This window comes from Lactuca virosa, chromosome 1, assembly GCF_052849685.1.
Source record: "Lactuca virosa cultivar CGN04683 chromosome 1, Lactuca_virosa_CGN04683_v6, whole genome shotgun sequence".
Taxonomy (NCBI): Eukaryota; Viridiplantae; Streptophyta; class Magnoliopsida; order Asterales; family Asteraceae; genus Lactuca; species Lactuca virosa.
The window spans coordinates 140,785,597-140,793,382 of NC_136426.1; the positions used below are offsets into that span (position 1 = coordinate 140,785,597).

The 7,786-nt window shown below is 44.8% G+C and overlaps 1 long non-coding RNA gene across 1 annotated transcript; it reads right to left on the reverse strand.

Annotated features, from left to right (window-relative positions):
- Window positions 1-1,235: 1,235 nt before the first annotated feature.
- On the reverse strand, window positions 1,236-1,893 carry LOC145106899 (uncharacterized). The gene is made up of 2 exons (XR_013707664.1): window positions 1,830-1,893; window positions 1,236-1,746 (listed from the first exon to the last, which is right to left on the reverse strand). It is a non-coding gene; the product is annotated as an uncharacterized LOC145106899 (long non-coding RNA).
- Between the last annotated feature and the right edge of the window lie 5,893 nt (window positions 1,894-7,786).

Genomic DNA, 7,786 nt, shown 5'->3' on the forward strand with positions numbered 1-7,786 from the left:
TAAAACTAAAATTACATTTATAACCCCACCCATCCTAATAATGGACCATTCTAATCTTAAAAATCCAAACGTTGTCTTTTAATTTTTAAATTAAGATGCTAACAAACAGCCCTTTAGAGTTATACATTCAAGAATCTAACAATGCCAATTTTTTTTTTCATCATCAACAAGTTTCAAGCAATGTACATGTATGCCATCTTTCTCGACTTACCAGATAAGTCCCACAAAGCCCTAGAATTAACATCGAATGAAAAACTAGTAATGTGGTGTGAAAGTATGAAACTAATAATGTGTCAATTGCTTTCACATTTGGATTGCTTTCACCAATAACCAAGCCTAACCATTTGATGAACCTAATGATTTCGTGTTATTGATGCGTCTTTCCTAGTCCTTTCAACCATCCATGGGTTTTACGCACAAAGAAGAGTTGCTAGCCTTATAATCGATCTAATTAATCCAATCTCCCAAGAGGAAACATACATAATTATTCTCCCTCATATGCCGATCATGACATTCCCAACGGTTTCCTCACCCTTTCGGAAAACCACGTTAGAAAACCAGGTCACTGTTAACCCTAGCATAAAGTCAACACCGGGGCTAGATATATATAAAATGCACACAGTTGATAACCTTTTTAGTATTAATTTTAAACTTAAAAACAATGTTAAACCGCACTATCCGAGCGGCTCAGGTCAACTCGTCTAAGACCCACATTTGAGTTCAACCACGGAACACTAGGGATATTTTGGGCATGTAATGGTTTAAACCCTGACTTCCATTGTGGGGTCTCTTTTTTAAGATTATTGGTATAAGAGCATCCACAATAGTGAGTTCAATGAGAGAGTTTAATGAGGTGGCAAGTCTATGTGTCATTCAATGGATGAAACTCTACCATTGTGAGATGCCACATTGGCATTTAATGGACTTGAAGTTCAATGACCATTGAATTCTTCAATGGGAAAAAGAAAAGTTTTTAATTCTTAAATATTTACGATAAATTACATTTTATAACATTCTATTGAACTTTGTAGACTTCAATGCATTGTAGGAAAAAAATGGTAAAGTTGTATGGATTGTAGAAAAATGATGTGACAATCCATTGAACTCTATGAAGTTCAATGCGGATGCCCTAATGTTTACTAATAACTTTTATTTAATTCATTGACATAATGTTTTATCCATCTTATGTTTTCTAATATTTTGTTAAAACACATTTTCGTATTAACAATTAAATATTTATTCAAACATATACAAATATGGTATATACTATATAATACATGTATACATATGTAAAAATAGAAAAAGGTACACAAATATATTAAAGCATGCATGTAATCACAACAAGCCTTTGAATTGAACCTAAACTGGCATGAGTCCAATTGGTTTTTTGTTAAGTTTTGTGACGGGACAAACAACGATTGAAAGTTTGAAACACCATGGGTCCATGTTCAATAGCAATCCAAGCTTTTTTTCGAATGTTTCTTTGCAATATCCACAGATTTAAGGCATTTAAGTTTGTTGTTGAGTACATATACTTCAACTTTTATTGCATTATTGATATATTCATTTTATGTATAGGTTTATGATCATTATCAACGTCTCTTTTTACCCTTGGTTGCATTCCTTTTGGCAATTTTGTCGAATAAACTGCCATCGAAGACGCCTCTCATGGCTTCTTTTGACAGGTAACCTTCTTCATCTTTTGCAATTAAGTACACAACAACCCACTCGACCTTATTTAATATCCTGTAGCATATTAAACATACTTAATTAGAATTTAAATTTGAATTGCTTAAAATGATTTTGTTTGTAGTGATCGAAGCACAAACCATCCAATGATGTCAAGTGAAACACGATTTTCTGCGGTCATACTCCATAGCTCTTTGAATGTTAAATTTGGGACGCGGATTTAAGTGACCAACTCACCGATTCGGAAGAGTGACTCGACGAGTTGGAGCTGGAGGGTGAAACCCTAATTTCCTGGGATTTGCACCCTATTTAAAGAATCATAAGCCTCCTTCAGCCTCTTTACAGTCCCTTGAGAGCTCAGCAAACCCTAATTCGTGTGAGTGTACTCCATTTGTATTCTTAAGCTTGGGAAAAGGATTTTTGGTGGGAAAAAGCTTGGAGATCAAGTGACTAGGAGCAAGGAACGTGTGGAACCAGAAATCTACCTCAGTTGGCATCTTCTTTGGAAGGTATTAAGCCGTTATCCTAACCCCCTTTTTCATTCTAGATTTATTTTGGGTGGATTTTAGGGCTTTTCTAGCTTATTAGGAAGCCTTTCTTGTGTTTGAGCTCATATCTGAGGTTGCAACCTCAGATCTGAACTCTCTTGGGTCTCTAAGTCCATAAAGTTTCCAACTCTTGCAAGAATGAGACTCTCCTAAGGTGTAAAGCTCCATTAGAAGCTTAGATTGGTCATTTAGAGTCTCTAGGGCCTTGCATGCACGTAAAGTTTGCAACTTTACGTGATAAACATGCCTTAGAAGCTTGGATCTGCAATATGGAGCCGTTTCATGGCTTAAAAAGTACCTGTATGGATGAAGGTCTGAAGGGACTCGACGTGTTGCATAGTCAACTCGGCGAGCCACATGAAGATGGTCCTGTACTCGACGAGTTGGATGAACAACTCGGCGAGTCCGATGAAGATTGCCTTGGGCTCGGCGAGTCAGTCGAATGACTCGGCGAGTCGGGTAGGGTTTCTTCCAACCTTTGGACACGCATGAACTCGATGTGTTCTAGGGGAACTCGACGAGTCAACCAAGGATTTCACGGCTTCTTGAGTTCAGGAAGGACTCGACGAGTTGGTGATCTACACTCGACGAGTTGGGTCAACGTGGACTGTTGACTTTGACTGTGGACTTTGACTTTCACCAAGGATTGACCAGTTGACCTCTGGGGGCATTTTGGTAATTTGGAGATTTATGGAAAAAGAGTTTTCATGGTAACTATAGGTGGTGGAGTTCGTGTTGGTGATCCGAGAGTTGAGCCTATCATTTTCAGTGCGGCATTGTGAGGTGAGTTATCCTCACTATACTCAAGGGTCTAAGGCACCAAGGTCGGCCCTTTGAATTGTTATTGGTTATGTTATGCTGGTATGATCTGTTAGATCGGTATCCTAGAGGGTAGGATGATATTACGTGGTATGTGGTACGATCCGTTAGATCAGTGGTTGTCTATAGACTATTATGTGATTATCTGTTATATGTGCACATGTCTGTTTGGCGGTTGAGGCGTATCTGCTTTGTGTGAAAGCCAATAGACCTGGGCATTCCAACCTGTTGGTTGTGGGTCGTGAGTATTCCCTCCCGAGGATGACTGGACTCATAGTATGTGGGCATTCCAACCTGTTGATTGTGGGTCTGGGGTATTCCATCCCGAGGATGATTGGACCCATAATATGTTGGCATTCCAACCGGATGCTTGAGGGCCTGGGGTATTTCAACTCGATGATTGACTGGACCCATAGTATGTTGTTTATGATTATATGTGTACTGTTGTGGTATGGGTATTTTGGGGGAACTCACTAATCTTTCGGGCTTACAGTTTCAATTTATTGTTTCAGGTACATCAGGGGATCGCGGCAAGGCGAAGGCATGATCGTACAGCTCCTCATTATTTGTTTATGTTTCTGGGAAACTCTGATATTATACATTTTGAAAACAAATTTGTATTGATTTTAATGGTTAAAAATGTTTTTAAAAATTTAAATTTGGCATGATTTTATGGATGTTACAATTAGGTATCAAAGCCTTGGTTTGAGTGAATTGGAGGAACACTCGTGTGACTCCAGTCTCAAATCAAGGAAAAGATTTTCATAATGATTTTCAAAGGGTTTTCAAAATTAGTAAAGGAGGATGCAGGGTGTACGATCAGCCGGAGCCAGTAAGTGACCCCAAAATACCATACAGTTATTTGATTATGTGATATATTAGAACAACATGCTAGTGCTAGGCTATGGATCTTCAGGAATTGCATGATAGAATTTCCTGATTACATGATGCCTGCTAACCTAGGGTTTCCTTTATATGAGATTGACATCATTACTGTAGTTGCTTAGTGTATGCATCATGGTCATACATAAGTAAGATCTTATAGCCTGAGAATGTTTGATTTGGCCTTATGTTATGTTCTTGTTTGATTGGGAGCTTAGGGTAGGATTGGATATTCGAAAGTCTATAGGGTCCAGCGTTATGTATGACTAGCATACACTAGTGCTGCAAGGTTGGTGAAAGTTTCATGGATGGGTGGGTTGTGTGAGACCGGTAGGTCAGTTGTGAAACAGTTAGCCTTCCTCTAGGAGTGAGGTTGAGCGACCAACATGTGTATGTATAGTGTTAGGGTGTTGTGGTGATACTTGAGACAAATATGGGTAGGTGTGGAAGGTAGTAGGGGCCCATACTACTGAAAGCACAGGATCCATATGGGTAGCAAGGAAGTCACAACCCTTAGGGATTAGTCGGGAGTTGGTTCCCGGTTATTTATGCAGATTGTCTGATATCTTCCTGTTATGTTTCAGTATGGCTATTACGAGGCGTTCACGACGGGATCCGGATCGGGATCAGGACAGGGTGATCAGGAGGCCCCAGCGGCACCTGAGATTATCGGCCAGGAGGGGCCAGTGTTGGCAGAGGATCGGGTCAGGGAGATCATCCGCGAGGAGGTGGTCGAGATTGTCCGGGGTCAGATTCTGGAGTTGTTCGGGACTATCAAGTCCGCTATGATGGAGTACTTTGATGACAGATATGCAGCCCTCGCTGAGACAGTTGCCGCTGCAGCCATCGCGGCTGTAACAACGGCAGGAGGGGGAGCGGGGCGAGTTTTCCTGTATCAGGACTTCGATAACACGAAGCCCCCGACTTTTGATGGTACTCAGGATCCCATTGCAGCCATGAGGTGGCTGTCCGATGTGGAAGGGTGTTTCTTTACATGTTCATGTCCTACTGACCAGAAGGTCAGATGTGCCCTGAACCTGCTGAGGTCCGGGGCAAAGGACTGGTGGAGATTGATGACGGGGTCTTATATGGATGGCCAGAGAGCTGTTGTTACTTGGGAGCAGTTCAGGGACATGTTCCGTGCTCACTACATTCCGAGGGTCGAGCGTGAGCGGTTATCTCAGGAGTTTTTGGAGCTGGGACAGGGTACTGAGACGGTGACGGAAATCACCCGCATGTTTACTGAGAGGGCGATGTTTTGCCCGGAGTTTTCCTCGGAGCAGGCTCAGATGACACGTTATCTGAGCATGCTCAAGACTGACATCCGTCAGTTTTTTGCCACTCAGAGATGTGATACTCTACTGGAGTTACAGGAGGCCACTAGGCGGCGTGAGTTAGAGCTTGAGCTGCAGTTGTGGGAGCAGCGGCAGGCCCCGGCACAGTCGCAGCCGGCGCCGAAGCGGTCCAAGACCGCTGATACCAGGACTGGGGGACAGCCAGGCCACACTTGTGGAAAGTGGGGGAAGGCTCATTCAGGGATGTGCCGAGCAGGGAGTGGGTGCCATCGATGTGGAAAGCAGGGCCATATGGCCAGGGATTGCAGGCAGCCGACTCCGACTTCCGGAGTCAGACTTTGCTATCATTGTAAGCAGGTGGGCCATATGAAGGCACAGTGTCCTCTACTAGCCGCCAAGCCGACGCAGGCTCCAGCACCGACTACTTTGAGGATCACGGATGGGAGACCAGTCAGGGCAGAGCCTCCGAAGGCTCATGGTCATGCCTTCCAGCTTACGTCCGAGGAGGCCAGGGCAGCACCAGATGTGGTTGCTGGTATGTTTCTATCCTTACTCCCATTTGTTATATCTGTTGTATGCTTATCTGTTATACATGTGATTAGGTACGTTTTTAGTAAACTCCTTACCCGCATTGGTGTTATTTGACTCGGGGGGCGAGTCGGTCGTTTGTATCTCAGACATTTAGTAGGGAGTTTGGTGTGCCAGTGGGCGAGCTAGAGTGTCTCTTGCGAGTCTCTATCGCCAACGAACACGGAGTTTCTGCTTCTTCGGTCTACCGAGGATGCGATTTGGAGATCTTCGGAGTGTCCTTTCCGATAGATTTGATACTGATTCCCATGGGGGAGGTGTGCGTGATCGTAGGAATGGATTGGCTTAGCCGTTTTGGTGCCATGATAGATTACGAGGGTCAGCGAGTTTTAGTTCGAACCCCAAGTGGGGGAGAACTGATTGTTTATGGCGAGGGCACCAGGTTGGGTTCAGGGTTCTGTTTAGCTGCCAGGGCTCGGCAGTACATTCAGCACGGATGTGCGGGTTATCTAGCGTACGTGGTAGATACGCGGACCAGAGAACAGGTTTCAGTTTCAGAGGTTCTGGTGGTCAAGGAGTTTGCTGATGTGTTCCCGGAGGAGTTACCCGGAGTACCTCCGGAGAGGCAGGTCGAGTTCAGGATTGACCTAGTGCCAGGCGCGGCCCCTATCGCCAAGGCATCGTACCGGTTGGCACCCCTGGAGATGCAGGAGCTGTCATCACAGCTGTAGGAACTGTTAGGTAAGCAGTTCATTCGACCTAGCAGTTCCCCATGGGGAGCACCGATACTTTTCGTTAGGAAAAAGGATGGTTCGCACCGGATGTGCATTGATTACCGGGAGATGAACAAGTTAACAGTGAAAAACCGTTATCCACTCCCGAGGATAGATGATCTTTTCGATCAATTGTAGGGCGCGTCTTGGTTTTCCAAGATAGACTTGAGGTCTGGGTATCATCAGGTTAGGGTCAGAGAGGAGGACGTGGAGAATACCACGTTCCGAACTCGTTATGGACATTACGAGTTCGTGGTGATGCCGTTTGGGCTCACCAACGCGCCAGCAGTATTCATGGACCTGATGAATCGATTCTGCAGACCGATGCTCGATCGCTTGGTCATAGTGTTTATCGACAATATCTTGGTGTATTCCAAGACCCGAGAGCAGCATGAGGAGCATCTGCGGGAGTTATTGGGCATTCTGAGGCGAGAACGGCTTTATGCCAAGTTCTCAAAATGTGAGTTTTGGTTACGAGAGGTCCAGTTCCCGGAGCATCTCGTTAACCAGGATGGGATTTTTGTCGACCCGGCCAAAATCGAGGCAGTCATGCAGTGGGAGGTTCCGAAATCTCCCTCAGATATCAGGAGTTTTCTGGGATTGGTAGGATACTACCGGAGATTCATACAAGATTTCTCCAAGATTGCAGTACCCCTCACTCGTCTGACGAGGAAGGGGGTGGATTTCCGGTGGGGCCCTGAGCAGCAGAGGGCGTTTGAGACCCTCCGTCAGCGTATGTGTGAGACTCCAGTTTTGAGACTCCCGAAGGGAGTTGAGGATTTTGTGGTATTCTGTGATGCCTCCGTCACAGGTTTAGGGGCGGTCCTCATGCAGAGAGGACGAGTGATAGCCTACGCATCGCGGCAGCGAAGCCGCATGAGACGAGATACCCTACGCATGATTTAGAGTTGGGAGCGGTGGTGTTCGCTCTCAAGATATGGAGGCATTACCCATATGGGGTCCATTGTACCACTTACACGGATCACAAGAGTTTGAGACATATCATGGATCAGCCGAACCTAAACATGAGGCAGCGTAGGTGGCTGGATGTAGTCAAGGACTACGATTTTGAGATCCTTTACCACCCTGGTAAAGCGAATGTGGTTGTTGATGCCTTGAGCCGCAAGTCAGCTGGGTCTTCCACCCCAGCGATATGTATGAGGATAGAAGTGGATTCCCCGCTTGTGAGTTTAATCAGAGATGCTCAGGTAGAGGGTATGCGACCAGAGAATTGGAAACTGGAGAGGATCAG